This window comes from Diadema setosum, chromosome 11 (genome assembly GCF_964275005.1).
Source record: "Diadema setosum chromosome 11, eeDiaSeto1, whole genome shotgun sequence".
NCBI lineage: Eukaryota > Metazoa > Echinodermata > Echinoidea > Diadematoida > Diadematidae > Diadema > Diadema setosum.
The window spans coordinates 28,707,271-28,726,082 of record NC_092695.1 but is presented as its reverse complement, the minus strand read 5'-3'; positions in this window follow the sequence as shown (position 1 = coordinate 28,726,082).

Below are 18,812 nucleotides of genomic sequence, written 5' to 3'. Positions count from 1 at the left end.
TTTTTTTTTTTTTTTTTTTTTTTTTTTTTTTTTACCAATCTAAATGAGAACCATGAAAAAAGGGGGGGGGGGATTGCGTATCTCAACGGGGGTTTCAAAGTCGCTTATGTATGAATAACCAGTTCTTATTTCATAATTCCTTTGATGCATGTGACGGTTTTATCCGCATAAAAAGAGTCAGCAGCATTTTATAGATTTAAGAGGAGTAACCGTGTGTGATGAAAATCTCTTCGGATGTACCTCAGCGCCGTGCTCTAGAAGAGCACGCCCCCTCCAAGCTTTCAAAAAAGACCATGTCTTGCAAATTTAGACGATATTGTCAAGATACCGTATGACTTAAGTACGTTTTATGTGTGTGTGGGGTTTTTTTAATAATTAGTATGAAATAATTCATAGTATGTACGCTCCTCCCTCCCACCACCACGCCTCTACTTTTTCTCTCTCTATGTTTCTTTCTCTATTTACCTGTTACATGAAGACCATCTGATGTGGCAAGCAAAGAGACCGCTGATATAAGACTATAATAAGCTATCCATATGTTCTTTTAGTCAGTACTCTTTTATTTGTTGTAGATAATGTAGTTTGATACGCAATATCGTTCTGAGTATGACTGATGTAAACACACACAAAAATATAAACAAACAGCTGACACGAGTAGCAGCCTTTCCCACCGCGGGCTCCTAGTACACGCAATGCAAAATGGTCAACTCTCTTTTTTACCAGGGCTACCGATCAGAACATACAGTCTCAGTACGTCACTGATGACCACGGAGGTGAAAACATCACCTCCCTGATTAACTTTCATTCTCGTCAGTCGACGACAATCAAGTAACTTCTTTGAGCATAAACTTGTTTTCCCTAAGGGAAGGTATGAGTAACATTATGAGTAACATTCAATCCCCTTTGATATGAATGCATAACAATATTTCAGTCGACCGCGGCAACAGCCGTGGTTTTAATGTGTGTGCCCGGCTCTTTGTAACATTTACGTGAGTCAATAATCTATTATTGTAATGCAAACAAGTCTGGTTCATGGACTCCAAACAAGAGAGCATAATTATTATTTGAAAGTTGATTCTCGACCGCTGTGCTATGACGCATGAAATGGTCTGGTTATGTATTTGTTTCTGCAAGGAAATTCTTCAAGTGCATGACAAGAAAAAAAAAATAAATGTGTTTGTATTTAGCCGAAAAGTATGCGTGAGAAAACATACTTCCTTGACATTGATTCAGCTCAGCTGTTATATTCAATATTCAATAACTGTTCTGTGATTCATACTTAACGAAAGCCATAAACTCAGTGTTCGGAGAGTTGAAGCAAATTATTTTTGACTCTATTTCTTTTCTTTATTTGTAGGTGTCACTACGTTTTAGGTTTGTTAGGACAGTTTATGATCTACGTGAAACATCTTCTTATGTGGTGGATCAAATTCTGGGCAACCTGGATATCAATACCGAATTTAAATCATTAAAGGGGTATCTCACTGAGCGGCAAATGTTTGCGAGCGTAGCGAATTCTAGGGAATTTTAGGTTTTGTCCTGATTCGTTAACAGTTGCAATCAAATTCGTAAACAATTGCAATCAAATTCGCAAACAGTTTTCATTGTCGTAAACAGCCATATTTCAGAGAAATTCAAAGAAATTTTGAACAAGCTCAAAATTTCTTTTAATTTCTCTGAAATATGACTGACGCTCATTTCATGGGCATCTCTGCTGTGAAAATTGGTGTTGTATTTCTTTGTTTGTTTGTTTTTGTTTTTGCTGCCATAGTAGTATGGTTGGTCTGTCTTTTCAACTTTATTTAGTAGTTAACCCATTCCATACTGAATTCTGGAATGTCCATAAACTTAATACGCAGTCCACCAGGTTCTCGTATAGGCCTATACGGAACGGGTTAAGGTCTCTTGCGAAATCTTTGAATTCGTAATACAAAGTGTATAGAAATATAAAGAAGAATTTAATGTTTTCAGCATTGTCTTAGTTGCGTGGATGTGTATGCTTTTCGGTATGGTTGAAAGAGAAAGAAAGACAAAAATTCAGCTTAAAATTACCTTCCCTTCGCCATTACCACATCCCACGAACCAAGATGAAATTGTTCACCCCCCCCCCTTACACCTTCCTTTGATGTCTGCCGCATGAAATTTACGTGATGTTGTTTGGTCGTATGGCACGCAGGAATGCGCCGTTGAATTGCTTTCTGCTTATTATACACTTGGTATAAGATCCTCGAGGCTTTGAACTTGAACCAACGTAATGTTCTCTGGTCTCCATGTAATTTTCTGTCACCCTATTTAAATATTGATTTATCGAGGGCTTCTCAAGTACCTGCAATGTTTGTGCTCGCTTTGTGTCTGCCATAGGGAGACGTGAACGGTGAACGAAAAGTAAGATTACCATATACCAGGATGCCTCTCCCCCTCGCAGGCATTGAAGAACGAACACGCACAGATAGCACACTTGCCACTCATGTGCTCAGTATTATTTACTGATGAAAATGAAGCTTTCAAGGACGAGATAGTCAGATCAGCAATATTCATTTATTAACAGATAATCGTACAGAAATCGTTTTGAAATGCGACAATTTTCTGCTCATCGCTTGGGATTCTTGCCATTGCCACGTGATCATAATCTTACTGCAGTCCTTTTTATGATGGGACACTAGGCCTGTATAATTTTCTTTTTAACGGCGCGGTACAATTTAACGACAAACATACATACACACGCACACATACATACATACATACATACATACATATCTGAATGAACCAAGCCTCTATTTACATCTAAAGCCAAACCAAATTTTTATCGCATCAATTATCTTTATCGAATTATCGCAATAGGCAAATGTCTTCATGTTGTGGTTCGACATTCATTCACGTTGCACACTCACGCTTGACTGATTGAAGAAAATGAAAGCGTGACGTCCCTACAGAATAAACTCGTGTACGGGTGAATCACAACAACATGACCCCAACTTAGGCCTTGTGCTAACCGGATTTAGCTCTCCTGAGCAACTCCTGAGCAAAAAACAGGACAAAAAAACAAAAAACAAAAACAAAACACCACCACCACCAACAACAACAACCACCAAACAATCACAATGTATGGGTTTTGATTGACATCAGTGAACAACAGGGGTTAGAATAGATGCAAAACATTTTTCGGCAAAATGACGCAGGATAAATCTATTTCCTCATCAGCACAACAGAGTCGATTGTCTTTCAAAGTTTAAAAAATGAATACGCGCATACTAACATTCATTACCACTGACACGAAATGAAGCAGACCTCTACAGACGTAGTATCGGCAAAATCAATGAATAATAGCTGGAGTCTTTGTATGATTACTTCCTGTAAGGGTTTATATCCGCGACTGTTCAACGATTCTGTATCGGAGACGCCTCACTGTATTTCTAACCTGTCTACTCTTCAAGCCAGATGGCAGACACAAACTTCTGAAGCAGTATTTGATCAGAATTCATAATTATCATGATATTGTGACTGTCCCTGAAACTTCGACGGACATGTAGTAACTTCGTCTTACACTGTTCTCAATTCAACAACCACTGAGTTAGAACGTTACATAACCATGTGCAGGAGCGGCGCTACAACTTTATGGGAGCAGGGAGTTCGCTTCACTTTTGATGGGGGGGGGATATTTTGCTGCCACATTCGGCTGACAAGCAAAAAAAAAGTAATAAAAGGTATTTACATTTTTGGGCGACACTTCTTTACTGACGTCGCCTGACAAGCAGCAAAACATAAATACCCTTCATAGGATCCAGCTTCACGTTCCCAAGTTTTTGATTGCTTCAGAATTTGAAAAGCTGTGGGGGAATAAAGTGATTCTGTGTGTTGTATGGATGAGTGTCTGCATGATTGTGTGGAGGTACCTTATGGTGAGGAACGGTGGGGGTGGAAAAGTTCTGCTCGCATTTTGCCTGATTTGCTTTCCAGAATAATTAGAGAGGGAAATGGGGGATATACACGTATACTTGTATAGTCCCGGAAGCAGAACGAATAACACATGATAATTTAGTGTCTTATAGAGTATGAAAGGATTTGACAAACCGCTTGACGACATTATACATATTATAATCATATATATATATATATATATATATATATATATATATATGTGAGACGGAAGGAAAACTTGCAGTATAGACTTTGCAGTGGTGTTCAGTCTTGCCTTTATTCCCCGAGCTTTCGGCTATTTCACTAGCCTTTTTCAAGGGCTTTAGGGCGTGGGGATTTGCTTGTGTGCGGTGTGTGTATATAATTATATATATATATATATATATATATATATATATATATATATATATATATATATATATATATATATATATATATGTGTGTGTGTGTGTACATATCGGTTTATTCAAAATTTATCTATTTATGCATTCGATTATATAAAATTGCGTTAAAATATTACACATTCCATCAACTTGATACTCAGACATGTATGTTAAGAGTAACAATTATTTCCCCCCCCCCGCTTTCTGAAAGCTGTTATCAAGTGATATTCATTATGCTATGGAAAAGTGATTTTTTTTTTTTTTTTGGTGGAATTCCCTTTATATTTTTCTTTATATTGTTGTCCACACATACGTCATAATCTCTAGTAGTCTCCTCATCCAGCGGTTCCAACACCAGAACTTTAAAAATTCATAACTTGTGCATCAATTGTCCGATTTTCCTTAAACTTTCACTGATGTGTTCTACTAATGTTGCTGCTTTAATTCAATCCGCATTTCTCTTTGGGTTTGGGTTTCCTTTAAGCCTTGTGCTAACCGGAGTCTGCTCTCACGAGCAACTCCTGCGATGGTGAAAAAGACACACCAAACCAACATAAACATAATTCTGGGACTTTTGACAGTGTGGGTTTTGATTGACAGCAGTGAACAACAGGGGTTAGAATAGATGCAAAACATTTTTCGGCAAAATGACGCAGGATAAATCTATTTCCTCATCAGCACAACAGAGTCGATTGTCTTTCAAAGTCTTAAAAATGAATACGCACATACTAATTCATTACCACTGACACGAAATGAAACAGACCTCTCTAGTATTGGCAAAATAAATAAATGTATAGCTGGAGTCTTTGTATGAATACTTCCTGTAAGGGTAAGGAGGTACTAGGCTCGCCAAGTACCTCCTCGGTGTAGGTATCCGCGACTGTTCAACGCTTGTGAGTGAGATCGAAGACGCCTCATTTTACTTTTAACATGTCTTCCCTTCAAGCCAAATGGCAGACACAAACTTCTGAGGCAGTATTTGGTCAGAATCCACATGTGACTGTCCCTGAAATTTCGACCGACATGTAAGTAACTTTGTCTTGCACTGTTCTCAATTCAGCAGCCACTGAGTTAAAGTTACATAACCATGTTTGTGTGTGTGTTTGCTTGGGTATAACTGTGTTCATGTTTGATGTGCAAGGTTTGGGGAGGGGGTTATAAAGAGAACACAGTATGAACATGAACATGAACACACATGAAAACATTATAGAAGTGACATCACTTATTTTTTTTTTCCCTTCGGTCAACTTAATATACAAATACCTTTCATAGGATCCAACATCACGTTCCCAAGTTTTTGAGTGCTTCCAAATTTAAAAAGCAGTGGAGACAATTGATTCTGTAGAGAAAGACCGATGATTCTGTGAAAGACGGTCCGTTCGTATTATCATTTTGTATGTGTGAGTGTCGATCTTTTATTAATGGCCTGCACACAACAACAACACTACAACAACAAAAACAACAACAACAACAAAAACAACAACAACAACAACAACAACAACAACAACAACAACAACAACAAAAACCACCAAACAATCACAATGTGTGGGTTTTGATTGACATCAGTGAACAACAGGGGTTAGAATAGATGCAAAACATTTTTCGGCAAAATGACGCAGGATAAATCTATTTCCTCATCAGCACAACAGAGTCGATTGTCTTTCAAAGTTTAAAAAATGAATACGCACATACTAACATTCATTACCACTGACACGAAATGAAGCAGACCTCTACATACGTAGTATCGGCAAAATAAATGAATGATAGCTGGAGTCTTTGTATGATTACTTCCTGTAAGGGTTTATATCCGCGACTATTCAACGATTCTGTATCGGAGATGCCTCACTGTATTTCTAACCTGTCTACTCTTCAAGCCAGATGGCAGACACAAACTTCTGAAGCAGTATTTGATCAGAATTCATAATTATCATGTGACTGCATGTCCCTGAAACTTCGACGGACATGTAGTAACTTCGTCTTACACTGTTCTCAATTCAACAACCACTGAGTTAAAAAGTTACATAACCATGTGCAGGAGCGGCGCTACAACTTTATAGGAGCAGGGAGTTCGCTTCACTTTTGATGGGGGGGGGGGGGATATTTTGCTGTCACATTCGGCTGACAAGCAAAAAAAAAAGTAATAAAAGGTATTTACATATTTGGGCGACACTTCTTTACTGACATCGCCTGACAAGCAGCAAAACATAAATACCCTTCATAGGATCCAGCTTCACGTTCCCAAGTTTTTGATTGCTTCAGAATTTGAAAAGCTGTATGCATATGTGTATATATATATATATATATATATATATATATATATATATATATACATATATATATGTGTGTATATATATATATGTGTGTGTGTGTGTGTGTGTGTGTGTGTGTGTGTGTGTATACATATTGGTTTATTCAAAATGTATCTATTTATGCATTGGATTATTTAAAATTGCGTTAAAATATTACACATTCCATCAACTTGATACTCAGACATGTATGTTAAGAGTAACAATTATTCCCCCCCCCCCCCCGCTTTCTGAAAGCTGTTATCAAGTGATATTCATTATGCTATGGAAAAGTGATTTTTTGTGGAATTCCCTTTATATTTTTCTTTATATTGTTGTCCACACATACGTCATAATCTCTAGTAGTCTCCTCATCCAGCGGTTCCAACACCAGAACTTTAAAAATTCATAACTTTTGCATCAATTGTCCGATTTTCCTTAAACTTTCACTGATGTGTTCTACTAATGTTGCTGCTTTAATTCAATCCGCATTTCTCTTTGGGTTTGGGTTTCCTTTAAGTTTTGTGCTAACCGGAATCTGCTCTCAAGAGCAACTCCTGCGATGGTGAAAAACACACACACACACACACACACACACACACACACACACACACACACACACACACACACACACACACACACACACTGTAAAGACACGAAGGAGGACTTTTGACAGTGTGGGTTTTGATTGACAGCAGTGAATAACAGGGTCTAGAATAGATGCAAAACATCTTTCAGCAAAATGACGCAGGATAAATCTATTTCCTCATCAGCACAACAGAGTCTATTGTTTTTCAAAGTCTTAAAAATGAATACGCACATACTAGCATTCATTACCACTGACACGAAATGAAACATACCTCTCTAGTATCGGCAAAATAAATAATGTTTAGCTGGAGTCTTTGTATAATTACTTCCTGTAAGGGTAAGGAGGTACTAGGCTCGCCAAGTACCTCCTCGGTATAGGTATCCGCGACTGTTCAACGCTTGTGAGTGAGATCGAAGACGCCTCATTTTACTTTTAACATGTCTTCCCTTCAAGCCAGATGGCAGACACAAACTTTTGAGGCAGTATTTGGTCAGAATCCATATGTGACTGTCCTTGAAACTTCGACGGACATGTAAGTAACTTCGTCTTACACTGTTCTCAAACTCAGTTCAACAACCATTGAGTTAAAAAGGTACATAACCATGTGCAGGAGCGGCGCTACGTTTTTCCAACTGAGCAAAAAAACAAACAAACAAACAAACAAACAAAAAAACCAAACACCGAGTACCACTCGCCTCCCTGGTTTTCAAAGTGAGGGGGTCGATATGGGAGCAGGGGCTTCGATTCGCTTTTGATTGGGGGGGGGGGGGCATTTTACAGCCACATTCGGCTGACAAGCAAATAATAATAATAATAAATAAATAAATAAATAAATAAAAGTTCTTTACATTTTGGGGTGGCACATCTTTAATGACATCGCCTAAAAAGCAGCAAAACATAAATACCTGTCATAGGATCCAGCTTCACGTTCCCAAGTTTTTGAGTACTTCAAAATTTGAAAAGCAGAAAATGTCATTTTAGATGCAATAAATTCATCGTTAGCAATGACTGGAAATATATTTTGTCGGATATACTTTGCTTGAAAGGTGGATGATGAGTCTGTTTTGTGTGTGTGTGTGTGTGTGTGTGTGTGTGTGTGTGCGTGTGTGTGTGTGTGTTGTTTGTTGTTTTTTTTTTTGTTTTTTTACGCAGAGGACATTGCCACTTGTAGTCAGTGTGGTTTCTTTTCAGACCATTTGCTTTTGAAGTGTTGTCAAAAGTAGAGTGAATTCAATTTTTGTTGTGCAAAGCATAATTATTTGCTCGGAGGCTGGTTTCTTGGCTTTATGTTCCATTAGACAACACAGGGTTCACCAAAAAATGTTTGATCTTCTTTTCGCACTTGCCTGTTCTCATTATAGACTGATGGCATATCATTTTTTAAATCTATGTGTGAGCATATATCGTAATGTCTGAATCAGAACGAAGTCTAACAGTTATCCTCAACAATGCATGTCTTGACTCTTCTAGTATAGTATGATGTATTTTTGTGTAGCTTTTAAAATGTGATTAATATTAGCTCTGTGTTGTGTTCCATACGCAATATACTGTACCAAAATAGCGTTTGGATATATTATTCACAATATTCATCATTATAATATAGTAATTAAAGTTTCCACGGAGGACAGAGAGCGAACATTCGAAAAGTAAAAATCGGTAATTGAAATGTGCCACCAAATTCAAAGACCTGTATGTTCGAGCATATTGTTCCTATACTACATCCACACCAGTGTCGAAATTGTTCATTAACATGAGCTGAGATTAACATTGCATAAACCATGACGGTGTGAAGAAGAGAGTTGAATCATTAACAAAAGTAATGATATCGTAAATCTTTATGCACTAACTTGTGACGGGAGTGGCGGCGGTGGCATCTACTTTGCATGTAATACAAAACATGAATGTAAAAATTTGATAACTTCCGCATCATTTTGTAGGATTCTTTTGAATTTCCAACTGTTCCTGCTTGTGTAGGGTTTATTCGAGTGTGAGCTTTCAAACAGAATGCGGAATGTCTCGTGGAGCTCGAATGTATGCTGCACAGCACTTGAACTCATGACGTGTTGACGTCCCAACAGGGAATTCTTTGTTTCAACATAGACTTCCTCATAAATGTTTGCAGGTCTCAACCAAGGCCTTTGAATGTCATCACCGGTCGTTCCCTGCTCACCATCGCCACATAATTATCGCCTGAGGCTTGCTTTAGGCTCTTGGTCCAGACACAATCAGGAATTCATTAACATTCAAATCAAACTTATCGCGATTAACTACAGGTGTAGGCACTATGATGGTTTGTTTAAAGCAAGGAGGTACTAGCTCGCCTATTACCTCCTTGTTTAGAGGACGCACAGGTCTTGTTTACACAGACAATACATCCATTGACTCAAAATAATATGGATAAGCAACAACGAGTAAACCTTATATATTATGCAGAGTCTGAACACGCGTCTATCAAATCCCTTGATCATTCATCACCATGATTAATTTTTTGAAATGTTGACAGTCAGGAGTCTGCGCGTTTTCTTCAATAATTGTGCGGACAATTTGGCTCATTGTCGCCCCGTAATTACATCACCATACCCTGTCGATATTTTCTGACATTCGCAATTTTCATCATGACTTCGGCCGGTGCATGCACTTTAGGTTGATGCTTCGTTGAATATCGTATATGCCCACTACCGCCACCTTTCCTTTCATCTTTCTTCTTTAGCTTCTTCGTCTTCTGTTCTGTCTTGAAACAGGCAGATTTCACACAATTGAAATACGAGTCAGAGTTCCTTTATATTTCCATTGTTCTTTTTAAAGGGTTCGAAAATTTATTGTTTTGTGAACCATAAGTTTAAAGGAAATTAAACAGAGATTTTATCAGGAATAATTTAATTTGTCATTGCTAAACTGAGTTATGTTGACATTTGAGGTTTTCTTTTCAAGTTTAATTGAAGTCAAGGACCTCGAGTTACAATAGTGGAAACTTACTGAAACGGAAACAGTGCGTTTATAGTGCATGGAGATAGAGGCGTCTTTCATTTGAAAACCAAATACTTCCACGATTGTCCAATTCCGTTTGCCAGGTTTAATGATGGATTACGTTTTGGTATCTGTTTTGTTAGATTGATGGCGGTATTGTCTGCATAACTATATTATGACAATGCCCGTGGGGAAATATTTATTTTCGTTATGCGGCTGCTATACAGAGTACATCCCCCATTTTTCAATAGAACAGCTAAAAAGGGAAAAGGAAAAGAAAGAAGGGAACAACACGAAAAATCCACAATGTGATGTGAAACTCGTGCAATTATATTTTCATTCTGTCCCTGAAATGGGGAAGGAGAATACTGATAGAATGTGAAGTCTCACCACACATGATATACTATTAATGAATAGAAAGAACTATAATAATGCGGGGTTGTCTCGGCGTAACTGTTTTCTTACTATATTGTATGGACATTAATGTATTGTTGTTGTTGTTTTAAAGAACGAAAGGAGAGAGAGAGAAAATGGGGCCCTATTACAAATATTTTGCCCCAACATTAATGTACTCGTGAAGACTATAGTATTACTGTAGAAATGTTAAATAGAATGTGCTGTCTGCGGTCTGTCTATTTGTCCGTTTGTCTGCATGTCTGCCAATCTGTCGATCAGGCTGCCTGTCATGTCTGTATGTTTGTCTGTCGGTCAGCTGTTTGCAAGTCTGTCTGTCTGTCTGTCTGTACTTGAGTGTCGTGAAAAGGTTGTTTGCTATGTCTGTTACTACTCGACGTGTTTGTGGCAGCATAGTATTCATGAGCTTCCATCACTCATCGTGATATGGTAATTCATGTGCATTTGACGCTCACAAGTTTAGAAATGGTAGAGAAGCTTCGTGCATATAACGATTTTGAAATATACAGCTGCTGATATGCAGACAGTGATGTGTGTGTCTCTATCTGGAGGTTGCATACTTTGTGATAAGAAAGTGGAACATAAGAGAACAATAAAAGAGTACGCTATGAGAAATACATTCTCTTATAAATACCCATATTATCACTTCGTTCCGGACAAAAATCTCTGTGCTTTAACCTGTACCTGTCAATAATTCACTGAGCCACTTCTACCAATGAATTTTCCGCAAATATTTGCTTTTATCACAAGATTTCCCCTTGAGCGTAGAAACTTAATGTCGCCACAGTGCTGGTAAATTTGACTGGAGATGTCGAGACGATCTGGGCAGGGCCACTTCAAGCAAATAGAGTAAACTTTTGATGGGACATTGTTAAATCATTCAGAGCTTCCCGAAATCCGTCTTCCATGACAATTCCATTGTTGTACCATGGAGCTACCAAAAGGCTCCATGGTTGTACCCTGAATTCTGTGGGCAGAAAGGAAAACCTAACAAACATAGCACGACACAGAGGAGGGGAAGGCGGTCATTGTTTGATTGATCTTGTTCGTTCAGGGAAAAGTGATTGTGATGAATTAAACACTCTTGTTGAAGTGTATGATATATTACTTGCGAGTCAAATCGAATAAGGTTGCGCTGAACCAAGGTTGAACTTCAATAACCTCGATCCGTCGTGCATAATGATACTGATGAACGTTGTCAGAGATTTTGCTTTAATTTTGATATGGGAAGGACAGAATTTAGTTGATGAATGGATAGAAAAACACGCCAAAACTGTATCAAAGTAGATATATTGCACGCACACACAGAATACGCAGATACACACGTCGCCAAGGGAAACAATATCGTATTGTGACAGGTTATCATGTTTGTATGCTAACACGCCATTTTATGCAAATGTCTTGTTATTGACCTAATGATGTTATTGACCTATAGTGCATTAATTTCATGGAATTGATTACTCATAGTAATGGAATTTACGACTCGATGTGCTTGTGTGTAATGGACTCTTTCAATCACCTTTTTCATAGTCAGTGGTCTTGTTATGATAACCAACCATGATCATTGATCAAGCTGGTAAAATTAGTTGAATATCATGAGAAGTGACTGATCAGCCGTTTTCTCGCGAATTCATGTTATGTATTTTACGTAACATTTTTACTATTCAACAGTTCCTCAACGTTCCATTGTATGCAAACCAGTCTTGTGCACAATGCACAATAATTTACGGCAAGTGCAATTCCCCACTGATAAGTGGATGCGTGTGCAGATGAATTAAAGTACAAAAATCGAGCATTTTGGAGTTATTCTTAAAAGTATTGGACAACTGAGGAAAATATACGCTCATAACTAATAGAGGACTGAGGAGCATTACAATACCCCTAAAGTGGAGTCCTGCATAAAGAATTGATGGAAGTTTAACATTTTCAGCTTTCTGAAATCCAACTGATTTCTATAAGAGAGGAATTCTAGAGTTTGTTTGAACCTCCCTGGAGAATGCAAATATATATGCGCAGTGTCTGTTTAAACCCCGGGAGAAATCGTCTGGTACTGCGCTATTTTGTATTCCCGCATATCTTTGCTAAGAAGATTTGCATCAATATCCACACCATCTCATCAGCCGCCTCTGTGCAGGACAGGTGAGACGTAACTTCGATCTCCCGCTTAGATTCTTTACATTCTTGTTGTGTTTGCACTAAGGTGTTGATAGACTTTAGCCAGAGTCTAGAAGAAAGGGTCCACGGGTGTTCGCTCTTGTCTGCTGGATGCTTCCTCAAGTTTGTACTCCTGGATTCGAGCTTTACACGCTTTCTGTGCAAACTAAATTCTTCTACCTACTGTTCAGACCGTTAAGAGGTGTGCGCCTTGCAAACAGATAGTACCTTTACTTTGACGGATTAACGGCTTTAGGAAGTTGAAGATCAGTAATGCTTCGAATGGCTTCTTGATTCCGCAAAGGTACGAAAAGATAAAAGGGACGCAAACGCTACGTGGGCAATGTAGACATAGGACACAAGCATTATATTTCTATTTCATAATTATGTGACAGTTAATTAGAATGCGTTCATTGTCCACAAACATCATCACAACAAATGGGGGCCATAGTAGGAGCGTTCACGTCGCGGTCCCTGCCAGGTTCTTCTAAGTCCCTGCGAATCCTGCTACCACATTGCACACCATTTCATTAACAATTGCTACTTGACTTTTCAATCAGAAGTCATGCCATTAAACGAAGACTCTATAAAAATGCGAGACAGGAGGTCCTTTTCAGGACCCGTGATGTCAGTCCTGTCCTTCAACGTTGAGGGAATTTCAACAGCCAAGCAGGAATTTCTTGGTGATATATGTGTCCAGAAGCAGTGCCAAGTACTCTGTTTACAAGAGACCCACCGCGGCCAAGATGACAACCGGCCTCGAGTTCCTGGGATGAAACTGGTTGCTGAAAGGCCCCATGATAAATATGGGAGTGCTATCTTTGTTAAGACAGGCACCCATGTCCGCTCTACTGCTGTATATGCAGAGAACAATATCGAAGTCATTACACTCATCCTTGATGATGTTTCTGTAACTTCAGTGTATAAACCACCAATGCAGGTGTTCCAGCTTCCCCCTGGGTTGGTTGGCCAACACAGAAATGAAATCTTCATCGGAGACTTTAACTGCCACAGCTCACGTTGGGGCTACCAAGACACAGATGAGAACGGTGAACTCTTGGAAGACTGGATGGACCTGAACAACCTCCATCTTATCCATGATTCCAAGCTCCCTCCTTCCTTTAACAGCGGCCGATGGAGAAGAGGATACAACCCAGATCTCATCCTTGTCAGCTCCAACCTTGCACCTATGAGCACCAAACTAGTCCTGGACCCAATTCCCAAGTCTCAGCACCGCCCTATAGGGCTATTACTCCAAGCAGTAGTCCAACCCGAGATAACACCCATGAGAAGGCGCTTCAACTTCAAGAAAGCTGATTGGAAAGGCTTTGCTGAGGACCTCGACAAGTCCATCGGAGATTTGGAGCCCATACCTGAGAGGTACGAACAGTTTGTTGATAAGGTAAAGGCATCGTCGAGAAGACACATTCCTCGTGGATGCCGCACAGAATACGTCCCTGGTCTTTCCCAAGACTCTGCCGCCCTCTATGCGTCTTACAGGGAGAAGTTCGAAACGGACCCTTTCTCAGCTGAAACCATTGCTGCGGGGGAAGAGCTTTCTGCTGCCATCTCAGCGGACCGACGAAAGTCATGGCAAGACCTGATTGAATCTGTTGACATGACGCACAACAGCAAGAAGGCCTGGTCCACTCTCAAGCGTATCAACAAGGATCCAAAGAGAGCCGCAACACTTCATACAACGCAACCGACGGCTGATCAGGTAGCCCACCAACTCCTTCTCAATGGCAAGACAGGAACAAGAGAGAAGCGACACAAACCTGCTGAATATCTTGAAGCCAATGAGGAGCTCTGTAGACCATTTACGATGGGAGAACTTGAGGCTGCTATCTGCACAGCCAAAGCTGGGAAAGCTGCTGGCCTGGATGACATCATGACTGAGCAGATCAAGAACCTGGGTCCAGCTTCAAAACACTGGTTGCTGTCTATGTATAACAACTGCATGGAGAGGTGCTATATCCCAAAGATTTGGCGCCGTGCCCGTGTCATCGCCCTTCTGAAGCCTGGGAAAGATGCCGCTGCAGCAAAGAGCTACAGGCCAATATCACTTCTTTGCCATACATATAAGCTATTTGAGCGCCTCATCTTGACCCGCCTCGTAGACGTAGTAGATCCATCTCTTATCAAGGAACAGGCAGGATTTAGACCTGGAAAGTCGTGTGTTGGACAACTCCTGAATCTTACCCAACATATCGAGGATGGCTTCCAAAAAGGCATCATTACAGGAGCTGTATTTGTTGATCTGTCAGCAGCTTATGACACTGTAAACCACCGTCGACTACTACATAAAGTACTTGTCATGACTCGGAACTCACACCTAACCAGAATGGTGGAGTGTTTGATCCAAAACCGACGCTTTCATGTTGAGCTGTCAGGAAAGAGAAGTCGCTGGCGTAAGCAGAAGAATGGACTACCTCAAGGGAGTGTCTTGGCACCCATCTTGTTCAACATCTACGTGAATGACCAGCCTGTTCATCATAACACCAGGAGCTTTATCTACGCAGACGACTTGTGCATCACCACCCAGACTGTGGACTTTCCTGAAGCGGAAACTACTTTGACTGAGGCACTTGACAACCTGTCCTCCTATTATAATGCAAATCACCTGAGAGCAAATCCATCTAAGACACAAGTGTGCGCCTTCCATCTGAAGAACATGCACTCAAACCGGAAACTAAAGATCTCATGGAATGGTACAGTCCTAGAACACTGTGACAACCCAGTGTATCTTGGCGTCACCCTTGATCGTTCCCTAACCTTCAAAACGCATGTCATCAAACTGAAAGGGAAGGTGAGCGCTAGGAATACCCTACTTTGCAAGCTGAACACATCATGCTGGGGAGCAAATCCAACTACCATCAGGTCAACAGCTTTGGCTCTCTGCTTCTCTGCTGCTGAGTATGCTTGCGCAGTGTGGGAGCGTTCAGCCCATGCGAAGAAGATCGACCCAGTGCTGAACACAAGCTGTCGCTGTATCACTGGCTGCATGAAGCCTACCAAGACTGACGACATCTACATTCTCTCCGGCATCGCTCCCCCCGATGTAAGAAGGGCGGTTGCAAGCAAAAAGGAACGCCTCAGGCAGATGGAAGACGAAAGACATCCCCTTTTTGGCCATGCTGTGATACCACAACGCCTGAAATCACGCAGAAGCTTCCTGGCCACTGTCTCCCCCTTAGAAAGCAACGTATCAACAGAACGTATGAAACTGTGGAATGACAGATTAAGGGAATCCGGATACGACAATCACATGCAAATCAATCCATCTGAGTCACTCCCTGCAGGTTCCAAACAGCCATGGATCACCTGGCGTAGTTTGAACAGATTAAGATCGCGCATGGGGAAGTGCAAGGCAAACATGCTGAAGTGGGGGTACACTGATAGCTCTGCAGAATGTGAGTGTGGGCAGGGCAGCCAGACTATGCCTCATCTTCTGAGCTGCAATACGATGTTACAACCTTGCACCGAGAGGGACCTGGCAGTGGCGAATGACGTGGCTCTTGCATGCGCTAGACACTGGGAAATGGTTGTGTGATGACACGAGATGATGATCACAACAAATTTGACGTAGCGACGGAAACTCCAGTAATAGTAATGGGCTGAAGAAGCAGGAGGGGATAGATCATGGTGCATATGAATGCTTACAGATAATTTTGATGACTGGGAATATAACAAAAGCATTGCTTGATAATAATCCGTTTGACTGTGAAAGTAATCACGAATATCCGAGTGTTTTGTGACGTGTCTTGTGAAAGAAACCAATGTAAGGTAGATTTGCCAAACAGGCGAGTGTTCAACAGGTATGTAGCGTAAAATGACCTCTTATGTACAGGACTACAATACATAACGTGTTTCGTGGTCCGATTCTCTCACATCAAGGCGCAGATACAGGAGTGAGTGAGAACACGTTCAAAGCAAGAAAGTGATACCCCCCCCCCTCTTGTTCAGAGGTACTCACCCCTGTTTATTTTTCCTCTGAATGGAAACACGAATGTCAAATTAAGTATACACACCTATAGGTTTGATCGAATGACCATAATTGTATGCCATGTTGCCTTGTAAACGGGCACGTGTGACTTTTCATCCAATTCGGGGGGGGGGGGGGGTTGTGTTCGACCAGCGCCCAAAGGCTCCAGAGACAGACGTGCACTTCACAACCCATAAACATCTTCCTTTGAAAAAAAAAAGTAAATAGACAGATTTTAAAGAATATGTATGTAAATCTACGCTATATTCCTCCCAGATTTCAAGGTAATACAACCTTCGAGTGGATATATGTTTCGTGGAATTCAGCCTCACTGAAAACATCCAAGGCAATTTTGTCATTTCAATCCTTGGTAAAATATATCACGAAATAATATGTTGTGAGAAAAAAAAAAACTTAAAGGAAAAGAATTCGAAATAATGCCTTTATTCTCATTCTTTTTGCGTACATTTCTGGCATAAACTTAGTTATGATTAGAGTGGCCCAAACACTGTTTTGCGGCGGGAATGATTGAAGAAATCCCCTGCCGTAAATATACGTATGACAAAGAAAACTTGAACAGTGTCAGAAAGTATTACTATCAAGAAACTTTACCTTATTTGACGCCCTCGAAAAGCTCGCCTTTTGTTAAGTATAATAGTAGATTGTAACAGTTACAATATACGCGAATTAGTGCTTGGCCAAAACGCTATTATACAGTGTAACTGTGAGGAATATATCTCCGGGGTTGTGAAAAGCATCTAAAAAAACTGGGTCCCCACAATTTGATTTGGTTTGTTGAGTATTCGAGGGGAACAATACCCCGTCTTTATCACAATATTTACTTTCCCCCTTTGTCTTCTCTTCAGAATTTGCCGTTTACCTTCCACTCCCAGTGTTATGAAAGGAAATATGCCCCATCAGTCATGTTGCAATTCAAAATAAATTAGTGGCTACTTTCCATTCTTTGTGTAGTTTAATAATCGGGGCCTTCAATGGTGAAGCTGGAGTCAAATAAAGGAGTGACGCCCCTCCCTCAGTGGTGCCAAAAGCACCATGAGTCATCACAGAGTGGATTACTCTCGAACTCCGCTGAGATGAGGGACCTGTGATCCAAAATTAGATTGAAAATTTCAATCTATTAGAAGTCAATCTATTTTCTTAGTCTAATTTTGGATTTGTCCCTAACCATAATCATATATGAGTGAATTCCAGTCTAAGGAATTTAAGGAGTATCGCAGAGGTCAAAAGGAGTTTTTCACTTTTATGTTGACAGACTTGGACGTTGAGTACATTGATATAGATAGAGAGATCGATAAAGAGAAAATGTACTGATTAATCAATGAACAGGATAGATGACTAAATAACAAATAAATACTGCAACGAATAGAAAGATTATGCTGAGACTGCGAAGTATCCATGCTCAATAAAGTTGTTATAAAGTCCTCAATTTGGCTTACAAAGAAAACACCTCCCTTGTTTTGTCATCATGAGCAGATAAAAATTCAGCCTAGTCAGCGAAATTGATTCGCATGAAGAATTAGGGAGTCCTCATTTTCTCGGGCATTTTAATGTATGTTCATATACCTGGCTAGTATAACCTTGTTCATGGTTGCGAATAAAAAATTCTTAAAGTGATCTTATAGTTTTGGTTGAGATCTAATAAAAGGTGGGAACCACCTTTTATTAGAATCGCTTTGTTTTACTTTGTTTTTGGATATCTCAGGCATTCTAGAGCCAATTTTCATCTAGTGAACTTTGAATTCCTCTTAGAATGGTATCATGCTCTGTATTATTGGTATCTCACACAAAAGTTAAAAGCCCAATCCTCATCTCCACCAATACCATTCCTTTAAGCCTGGTGGATCATGACTGACTGACGTTTCAAAGGTATTATCCTGGAGGCTACATCTCCGTGTTATTGAGAGCATTTAGAGTACCTTTATACGAAGCAGAGTCCGCATTATGCATGATATTAATGGAAGAAATGACTTTGTCCTCTTGTACGTCCTTCTCCGTCCTCTTGAAGAATGACCTCATTCCGCTTGACCTTCCCGCTGATTATCGCCATTGTGCATGATCTAGTTGGGACGTTTCGTATTTCTGTGCAAGGAAAGACC